A 10,742-nucleotide genomic window follows, 5' to 3' on the forward strand; every position below is an offset into this window, starting at 1 on the left:
TCCTTCTGTTTGCCACATACAATAGGAATGGTTTGTTATAATCCGGCACAGCCAATGCTGGTGCCCGTTGCATTTCTTTTTTCAACATTTCAAATGCTATTGTAGCTTCTGTTGTCCATATTAAAGGGGCTCTTAAGTTCTGCTGACCCGCTGTTTTCATTAGCACCCTCAGAGCTGCTGTTTTTATCGCATAGTCCTCTATCCAATCTCCGCTGAATCCTGTCATTCCCAAGAATGTCATCATTTGGCCCACATTTACTGGTTTTGGTGTTTTACTTATGCCTTCTAATTGTCCTGGTGATATTGCTTTTGACCCATGCGCTATAGTTCTTCCCAGATAGTCAACCTGAGGTAAGCAATACTGCAATTTAGTTTTTGACACTTTGTGCCCCCCCTTTGCCAATTTTTGGAGAACTCTTATGGAGTCCTCATGACATTGTTCCAATGTGGTTGAACAAATGAGCAAATCATCTGTGCTGTTTATCTCCAGGTCTTCTAGATCTGCTTTTAGCACCTGGTTGAACACATGAGGCGAATGTTTGAACCCTTGAGGTATTCTAGTGTATGTGTATTGTTGTCCTCTGTAGGTGAATGCAAACAAGTACCAACTTTCTTCTGCTAACGGTACACTGAAAAAAGCTGAGCATAAATCTATCACTGTCTAGTATTTGGCTGTCGGAGGAACATTTGTTAACAGTGTATGAGGATTTGGTACTTCTGCTGGCCAATCCTGCACCACCTCATTTACTGCTCTTAAGTCATGCACCAATCTCCATTTTGACTTATCTGCTTTTAGAATTGGAAGAAGGGGGGTATTGCACGGGCTGTTTATTCTTTCTAAAACTCCCGCTGCTATCAAACCCTCTATTGTTTTGCTTATTCCTTCCTCAGCTTCAGGTTTCATAGGATATTGGGCTTTTCTTGGTAATACACTGCCCTGTTTTGTTCTTATAATTATAGGGCTTGCTGATTTTACTAAGCCCACGTCAGTGTCATGTTTTGACCAGAGACTTTCTGGAATCTGTTTTTCCATGTCATCGCTCAATTGATTATCAGATTTTTCTTTCATCTGAACTTGTTGTTTAACCAATATGGCTACTTCCTGTGGTATACCATTCATAGGCGTGGCACATATTATTTTTATGAATTCCTTGTCTGCAGAATGTTTTACCAATGGGTTACTTGTTTTTTTCCAGTCACTTTTTAATGCGGTTCTCATCATTGGTCCCAAGTCTCTTGCTCTATACCCTTTATTTACCATTAATGACACATGAGGAGCAGCATTAGGTATATTATACCATTTTTGTACAAATTCTGATTCATCTATTTTCATAGCTGCTCCCTGTTTTCCCACTATGATGTATTGTGACATTAATGGGACAACCACATTTTTAGTTTGTTCTTGGTAGGAGTCGCAATTTGAGTCAAACTGCATTGTGCAGTGGTAGTCAAATCGTGGTTTTCGTGCATCTGGCAATTGGGCTTCAATACATTTTCTCCATTTTACTCAAGTTTGCTCTATTTCATGGTTTATTTCCTCTAACCAGTAAACATTTGCGCTTGCATTTATTGGTATTTCTTGTGTCTTTATTGCCGTATTATCTACATATACACCTTCTGGGGAACACCATATTTTCATCCCCAGCATGCATAATGCATCCCTCCCCAAGAGATTCACCGGTGTCTGGTCAGAGATCAGTATGGGCAGGGTTGTGGGCTCTGTCTCCTATCTTCAGACTTACTGGAGTTGCCATTGGAATTAACTGCGCTTGTCCCGAGAATCCTACTGTTTTAACAATTTTAAAATCTAAAGGTCTATTTCTCTCTCTCTTTTCTCCTGTCTCTTTTTTGAATTAACTCAAGGTTTGTGTTTTTTTTTTTACCAGTGTTCCCATTTCCTTACACACTGCAACATCAAATGTCCCTTCCTTAGGCCACTTAGTATAATTCTTACTGGTTCGTTTTTCCCATTTTTCTGACATCTCTCTTATTTGGTTATTCAAAAGAGGGTTTTTATTCTCTAATATTTCTACTGGAGTTACTATGGTAATCCCTTTCTCCATTTTCCCTTTTGTCTTTCCTTTTGCAGTAATTGTTTTTAGGGTTATTGTAAAATGTCTTCATTTTCACTCTTTTCTGCAATTTGTCAAAAGAGAACAATATTGTATTATTGGTTATCTAGGATATCACTGTGAGATTAAAGAAATATGTTAGGAAGCAGCTTTGGAATCAGCTTGAGATATCCTAATCACAATTGGTGTCTTATACCCTGGGAATCAAACGTAGGTATAACCAACAACTGTGTGTATTTGCATGTATGTATGTGTGCTTGAGAGTGTATTTGTATGTGTGAGAATGTAAGAATGAGTGGGTGTCTATATTTGTATGATTATGTGTGAGTGTGTAAGATGTGTGAGTGTGTGATGTGTGTATGAGTGTATATGGAACCCTAGAATGTGAAATGAATCAGTCTGAGCCTAAACATGAAACTCTTCAATTAAGAATCACTTTTACTCAGCATATAGTAATACAGTAAAATGTTTTCGAAAATGTTTTAAAAGGTCAACTGTTTGTACCATGCTGCTGGTAAGATAAAGAAGTTACGGAACGGGTCGAGGAAGGTAGATTGGAAGGTTTGGGGATGGAAATCTGAGGTGACAATTAGACGGTCACAACAAGAAAAAGGCGGAGCAGCTAACGAGGAAGGGGGAAGGGGGAGCCAGGGAAGGTAAAGCAAGTTGAATCAAGAAGGTAGACACAAAGTTGAATCAGGAAAGTAACCGCAAGTTAGGTAGGCTAGGGTCTTCTAACCAGTGTCCTATAGTTTTATTGTCTGAGCAGGTTGATGTGGATTTCGACCGCCTCTCTGTCCGCCCACCACGGTACGGCGGAGAATAACCGAGAGTAACCGCCAGTGTCGCCGACTGCAGCTGAAGGACATCATTCCTGTGGAGATGCAGAGACTGACCAAGTATCCTCTACTGCTTGAGAGCATAGCCAAGTACACACGTACCATAGACTACTACGATTTCACAACGACTACAATACATGTATGTTCCTGTGGTGAGGTTCTCCTACAAGCCCCCTATGTGTTTTTCGCCTCACCTGCACACTTTTTAAACCTTGTCTTTTTAAAACTGCTTTCTCTTTCACCTCCCTTTTTTGCACCTCCGCCCCCTTTACCTAACACCCCCCAACCCACCCCCTCCAGCTCAAAACACTTGCTCACTTTCTGGTGTAGTGCACTTATCGGCCCACATTAACAATGAGATGATGAGTTGATGGATGACTGGTTGACGTTTGGTTGTTGTTTTTGACCCCTAGAGGAGATGGAGGAGAGGGACAAGGTGAAGAGGACAGGAGACTGCTGCAGGAAGATACTCAACTATGTTAACCAGGCCGTCAAAGAGGCAGAGAACAAACAGGTAACCAGGACCGTGTGAATAGACGCCATTGATTAGACCCAACATTGGTGGTCACATGCCGATGAGGGGTGTGCCGATCTCATATTACTTGTTTCCGTAAATTAGGACTTGATACTGGTAATCGGATAATACTTGTGATCGGACAACCAGGACTGTGATTTAAATGCTTAAAATGAAGGAGCAGGTCGTTTAGAATGCCACTGAGCTGCACAAGTTGGTCAGAATGCATATTAGCAAGCACCTGTCATTATTTTTGTGGTATGTTCAATGTTTTGGTTAGTAATATAATGATTCATGATTTACCACAGGACAACATGTGTGATTGTTCAGTGCTCATAAGTGTGTGTGTGTGTGTGTGTGTGCACGTTCCTATCCTTACAGGGACTAGAGGACTACCAGAGACGGTTAGACCTGTCCTTACTGAAGCAGAGTGAGAACCCCATGATCTCATAGTTCAAGGTGAGGAGGCGCTCCACTACTCTCCCATTCACTTCTAATCAGAAAGTTTCCCTTTAAGGTTCCTGTTTGATTATTTTGAATTTCTGTAAGTTATTCCCTTGCGTCTGTTATCCGTAGCCTTGTATTCTTGTTTGGCATTGTTACGTTCCCACTCCTACATGTGCGTTTCCTTGTTGTGTTTTGTGTTTCCTTCTGTTTTTCCCTTGACCTGTCACTCTACATTCAGGTGTCCGTCAGCAATTGGCCATTCGTCCCAATCAGTCATCACCATTCCTGACCAATCAGAGGGCTGTCCGTGTCATTTAAAAGCTCCGCTGGCCTTCCCCTCGGGAGTCGACCCAGTTGTACCGTAGCTTATGTTTGCTGTCGATTCGCTGTTGCTTAGTTGTTCGAAACCTCCGACGTACTTATTTACATTTAGTTCTCTTTTGGTATACTTGCGTCATTGTTTACGTATAGTTTTTTTCTCAATATTTGTCTGTCTGTTAAATGTACGCCATAGGGGTAAGGTGAATAGGTAAGAGACCCATGGGTTTACATTTCCAACACGAAGGCTCATCTCTGTTACAATTCACCAGGTTAGGAGTGGGTGCCGCCCCATGTATGTTCTAGTCTAGTGTAGCATAGCACTTTAGCATAGCCCTGGTAGTATAGATTACTATTGCACTAGTTTAGGACATCACCTTTGTTTATGATTTCTTTGCTTTGGCACCGCTCAGTTCCCTTTTCTCCTTGGCGTGTGTCTTGTGTTGTGTTTTCCCAGAGGAAATAAATAATTGTATATAGTTTACACTGTGGTTTGTGCCTGTTTAATTCCTGCAATAAGTCCGTGGCACTACCTTTTTGTTGCGACTCCTCTACCGCCCCTAGACGTAGACGAGTTGTCATCTGGAGTTGTAACAGGCATTATGATTGTTTTCTACTCTGTAAAAGCCAAAAATGTTCAGAAAAAGAAAAGAAGAAACTGAAGTTTTGATGATGATTTGATGATTCACATTCTCCTGTCGAATATGGATCTCACCAAGAGGAAGATGGTGCATGAGGGACCTCTCTCCTGGAAGGTCAACAAAGACAAGACAATCGGTACGTTGACATGAATGAAATGTGTTTTAGCGCAGAGAGAAAATACTGCATTTGAATTAATTCATTGTACTGTACACAGATTTTTACATTTTACAATGTTTTAAAGTTGTGAACGCCTCTCTGAAGGTATGAGCTTTAATTCTGACTTCTGAAAGAACATAGATTCCACCAACAACTTTGTGTCCCTTAGAAAAAGAAGTCACTTCCTCTCTGGGTCTGCAAGCCCCGCCCACAGGGTCCAATCCATTCCAAAATCAGAGGAGGAGGAAGAGTTGCCATTGCCAGATAGGGGAGAGGAGGAAGATTTGAAGGAGGTGGTGGTGGAGGAAAAGGAGGAGGAGGAGGTGGAAGAAGGAGCCTTCCTAGAGGGCGAGCTGGTAGACAGACTACCCTTCTTCCAGGAGAGGTCACACCAGGGCATCGCCGTCAACCACCAGGAACCTGACGCAGAGGAGGCCCTGAGGACCTGTGAGTTCACTGCCCTGGCCTACCCCAGTAGACTAACAAAGCACGGTGCTATACTGTACCATAACCATGTCTTACAGTCAAACTCTTCATGTACGGTCTACTACTCTACATCTATGCTTTTGTTCTGTCAAGAACCTGTGAATTCTTTTTTTTCTTTTTTTTCTTCGATTCTGGGTCCGCTATGGGAGGTGTCTATTTAATTGGTGGAAAGCCGCGGCACCTGTTTTTGGAGAGAATCCGAGTTAGACGGGGAAGTGGAACAGCTTTTTGACCACAAACAATCACCACAAGCTACTGCAAACTAACAAAAGTTATTGTCACAAATTGAAAGAAACAATTCGGGATCAATATATTTTGTTTATGGCATTGAAGAGCCACAGAGAATATTTTTGTTGAACGTTAATGCATAATAAATGCTATTTTGGTTTGAATTCTAACTTTTGATCTCCGCTTTTTTCTCTATCTTGGATTGTGTGTTATTAACCCCGCTCCAGCGTTTTTGTTATTTCGTTATGTTGTTAAAAGAAGCCACAATAGAAATTGTAACACTCCAATCTAGAAATCAAGTTATGTGCAATTCTCAGGAAGGAGAAGGACTGGGGAGGAGGGGGAGCCCAACAGGCCTGCCGAGACAGAGAAGAGCCATTCCAACAGCAGCACGCTGTCCAACTGGCGGGACAACATCATCTTCGTCAACAAGGTCTTCCACCAGATACAGATGTGCAGAAGTACCATGGGCTCACGTTGTTATTGTTTAATATTGTCTAAAAGTATGAAGAGTAATGTTTTTACACGATAAGGACCCGGACCAGATTAAACAAACGAAACGAACCTACAAACCTAGTATTTTCACTGTAGCAAGATATGATAGAAATACATATACATACTGTAATAATGTTTGTTCGTACGGAGGCAGACGCAGTATGGTAGTGAGGGAATGTAGCTCCCGTTTATTAGCACAGTGGTCAATTTGGCTTTTCAGCCCGTTTCAAAGTTCAGCGACTTTCCAGTCGTCTCTCTCTCTCGGAACCTGCTCCTTCGTTCCCAGCCCACCTCCTGAAAAAGCAGAGGCACACACATCTTAAGCATCTAGTCAACGAGGCTTCATTTGCAACAGGTGTGCAACGGAGCCTCGCCGACACAACCCTGGCCACGGTCCTGTAGCTCCCTCTACAGGCCGAACGCTGCATGTCCCCCCACACATACATAGTGTAATGCTTATTTGATTTCCTCCACTTGCTTTTGAATGGAGTGTTGATCTGAATGACCCTATGAGATGAGATGAGTTGCATTGGACTGCCCTCTAGTGGACGGACAGTATCACTCCATCGAAGACACATTCTTAGAAATTTGACTCGAACACACTCATTCTCAGGATGAAAATAGAGATTGTGTGTGTGCAGTCAGGAGAAGGAGAGGGACAATCTCCTGGAATTATATTATATAATTATAATTCTATAATAATGATAATTATGATGTATTATCTTAATATATTATAATACATAACACATATTCTCGTAAATCTCCTGATGTCTTTATCTTCCCCCTGCAGTCCTTCCTGTTGCCGTCCTGCGAGGCGTCAACCTCGGGCCTCTGTAGCAGCCATCTCTATCCCTTTAACAACCATGTGCACCCTTCAGCTACACAGTCACATCTCCATACACGCTGATGATGTCATCTCACCTTTCCTCCTTTCATCAACAGGTGACGCCAGTGTGAAGGAAAAATCAACTCCCTGGTAACACAAAGCCAGACTACAACATAAGGTGACAGATTGGAATTTTGAAGGCCACAAACCGACACTGATATTGGGGGATTGTAACCTGAACAAAATTCCTCCTTTCACCAACCCCAACATATAAATTGACAGTTACCCTGGGGCCTGCTTCTACCATTTCACCAATGTTTTGGAAAAGGGTGGACTGTGTGTGCTGCTGCCAAAAAATGGACACTAGAGGGAAGTCAAGAAGAATTTGTTGGAGCGCTATTGAACCATCAGGGTGTGAATGCTTTAGGAGAAGAAGTGCTACGTGGGCGAAAGTGCAAAGTAAGGTGTTGATTTTAAAATCATAGCAGGCCTGCCTATATAAATAGATAATAACAATTACAAGATAAAAAGAAAATGCTGGGGCCATGTAATAAATTAGTAATAAGAATAATGATAAGACAATTATAGATGACAGGACGTATAACCCCCATAATAATGTGGCCATGTGTAAGTGCTTCAGTTTTCTTCAGTGGCCTTCCCAGTCACTGGATCTGAATCCAATAGAACACCTTTGGGAAGTGGTAGAACGGGAGATTCACAGCTTGAAAGTGCACCTGAAAAATCTATAGGTATTGCGTGATGCAATCATGTCATCATGGACCAGAATCTCAAAGGAATGTTTCAAACATCTTGTGGAATCAATGCCACGAAGAATTGAGGCTGTTTTAAGAGCAAAGGGAGGCCCTACCCAGTATTAATATAGTGTTCCTAATGAAGAGCCCAGTGAGTGTATATGTGGTTGTTAATGGCGGCAGCTAATGGGGATCGATCCTAAAGATAGTGAGAAAGAAAGGAAGACAGGAGTGCTGGATCAGAGACCTTGAGTGGATGAGTGCTGAGACCTGTCCTGCTCAACACCTTCAGACAGGCCATGAGTGAATGACAACTACTACATAGTAGTAAATGATGCATCTGCATGTAGAAGATTATTTTCAAATACATCAAAGTAATTCTTCACATTGAGAGAGAGTCTGTCGAGGGAGAACCCTTCAACTTTAACAATAGATATTAATATGATTTATTTAAACTGTTGGGCCCCTTCATTGATCGCAGATCTGAAATGATGATATGCTGCCCTCTTGTAGACAGACAAGATTACTTGAAGTACACATATTTTAGTGTATGTGAAACCAACCTATTCACTTCCTAAAAGGCTGCAGTCACAGTGCAGATCAGCATTACCATACACAGACAGACTTCTATGAGAAACTCCTACCCTAACCCTCACCCTATGACTGAAAGGAGAGATGGAATTGAGATGGTTAACAGGTGTGCTTCTCCTAGGACTATTGACTACCCCAAATGTGTAGGACGTGGCATAAAATGATCTTTACCTGTGTATTGTTGCATCATACAACATCTGTAGCTATATGTCGCTATTTCTTTGTTAGGTCATCTCTGTGATGTATGGCAAGGCAATGTGTGGATGTGAAACCATATCATTGATTATTGTTTCTCTTTCTCAGTTTCACTCTTTCTAAATCAATAAACCTGAAGTCAGACTGGCATTCTGTCTCCAGACTCTTGGGAGGTGTTTAGAGGTGTTCAGCTATGTATGAGGACAGAGCAGGTGTCTATAAGTATTAACAGATGTTTGTTTCTTTGTCGCCACAGCCTACCTGAGTATTGCTGCTGACCATGTCCATCCCTTTATGACCACAGTGTACCCATCTTCTGATGGCTACTTCCAGCAGGATGTGGTGGAACGGGGGATTCACATCATGGAGATGCAGCCTACAAATCTGCAGCAACTGCGTGATGCCATCATGTCAATATGGACCAAAGTCTCTGAGGAATGTTTTCCAGCACCTTGGTGAATCTATGCCACAAAGAATGAAGGCAGTTCTGAAGGCAAAAGGGGGTCCAACCCGGTACTAGCAAGGTGTACCTAATAAAGTGGCCGGTGAGTGTATGTGTGTGCTCTACAAACATTCTAAACCATAACTCGTCTTACTGAATGAATACTTTATTCAGGTTTGGCCATTCAAAATAAATCTGGCTTCAGCCCCGCAGCCACACTGGTGACTTGGTTTTTTACCTTTTGAATTCTCCTGACTGTTAATACACAGTTCATTTCAGCAAATTACCATTGCCCAGCTGTGGATAGACATCTGAGGAAGGAACATAAAGGGAGAGGTCCTGCTCAATGTAAATCAATCAACCAACCTATCAATGAATCTACAATCTAAACTGTTGAATCTATCAAAACAGTTTTCCGTTAGCCCACCTTTGCATTGTGTTCGCTGTCTACTCTGCCAAGTGTGGCTGTTGGGTATTGAACTCGGGTCTGTTTACCCTTGGAAAAGATGGGAAAACTGTAGATAGATACAGAGGTAAGAAAGTGAACCAGATGAACAAAAAAGAAACACTAGAATTGTAACTAAAAATGATCAAAAAATCTCAAGTAGGTTTGATGGCACTTCTCTCCTGTTCACTAATTACCTTTTCACTGTGACTAAAGCTTTGTTCCCTTGTTTTCTCCACTCCCGTTATTACTTTCACCTGATCCTCCCCTTCACAGTATATTAAACAAAATGTCTCATTTCTATTTTTGGCATCTGTCCATTATTCTTCATCAGTCTGGGGAATCTCTTACTTTTCATCATACAATATTTTGGTTGTTTTCTGGGTCTTTTAAAGCCATAATTATCATTATTAAAGCAATCATTATTGTATGTTTTTCTTATTTTGGTTCAAGACTATGCATCTGTAACCTTTGATAAGCCTTCATCACTTTGTTACAGTACTTGGTTTTGTAATGGCAAAAAATATTTGTACTATTTTGTTTTAGTTTTATATTAAATGTATTGACCTTTCTGTGACCCAATGTACTTTGTTATTTTTAATTATGTGACTGAGGAAGAACCAAAACCGACTGCTCCTTCTCTTGTATCAAAGATGTTATGTGACCTTGGAACACTCCTAACTGCAGGCTGAGGTTTGAGATAGTGGCTCACAACGCCTACGCTTCTTTCCCAGCTTCTTGGTCAGCAAACAGGTGCAAGATATGTTTACCCCTAGACCTATGACGTATGAGCATTGGAGTTAAGGATGGTCTTCTCCTCAGCCACAGCATCAGTATCTGAATCCACACTGTTGGTGAAGGAATGCTGATCCAGCTGACCAACGTTGTATAATACTTTCTATATGCATTAAAACTCTCAACTGAGACCAAACATCGTTTGTTGTTGTTCACTGAAAGATTTCCATAACAATCTGAGGTTACTTTTGATTGACGTTGGCATGAAATATAATGTGGGAAACATTGATTTCCGTTGATGGCAGTGAATGACAATGTCGGCCAGCGATGGCTGTAGCAAAGTAAAGAAGGCTTATTATAGGTTGCAGTCACTCCTGGCCCACACCACGACTAGACTATTTCCATTATTAGACCAAGATGAACGAAAGTTCATCCAAATGTTGTCATTCTCTTTAATAGCTGCCTTATACTCCACAGACAGTTTTTCCTCTCCATGTTTTTGTTTTCTTTCGCTAGTATCTTCTTCATCTGCCCATGTTTCATCAGTGTGGAGATCCGC

The 10,742-nt window shown here is 41.5% G+C and overlaps 2 long non-coding RNA genes across 2 annotated transcripts; both read left to right on the forward strand.

Annotated features, from left to right (window-relative positions):
• Positions 1-1,361: 1,361 nt before the first annotated feature.
• Positions 1,362-4,777, forward strand: LOC310820645. Its single transcript, XR_014554824.1, has 4 exons — positions 1,362-3,050; positions 3,325-3,425; positions 3,807-3,884; positions 4,111-4,777. It is a non-coding gene; the product is annotated as an uncharacterized lncRNA (long non-coding RNA).
• A 1,264-nt stretch (positions 4,778-6,041) lies between these two features.
• On the forward strand, positions 6,042-8,983 carry LOC310820193. Its single transcript, XR_014554804.1, has 3 exons — positions 6,042-6,135; positions 7,140-7,201; positions 8,866-8,983. It is a non-coding gene; the product is annotated as an uncharacterized lncRNA (long non-coding RNA).
• The last annotated feature ends 1,759 nt before the right edge of the window (positions 8,984-10,742 follow it).

The sequence above is a fragment of the Argentina silus genome (genome assembly GCF_951799395.1).
Source record: "Argentina silus genome assembly, chromosome: 20".
Taxonomy (NCBI): domain Eukaryota; kingdom Metazoa; phylum Chordata; class Actinopteri; order Argentiniformes; family Argentinidae; genus Argentina; species Argentina silus.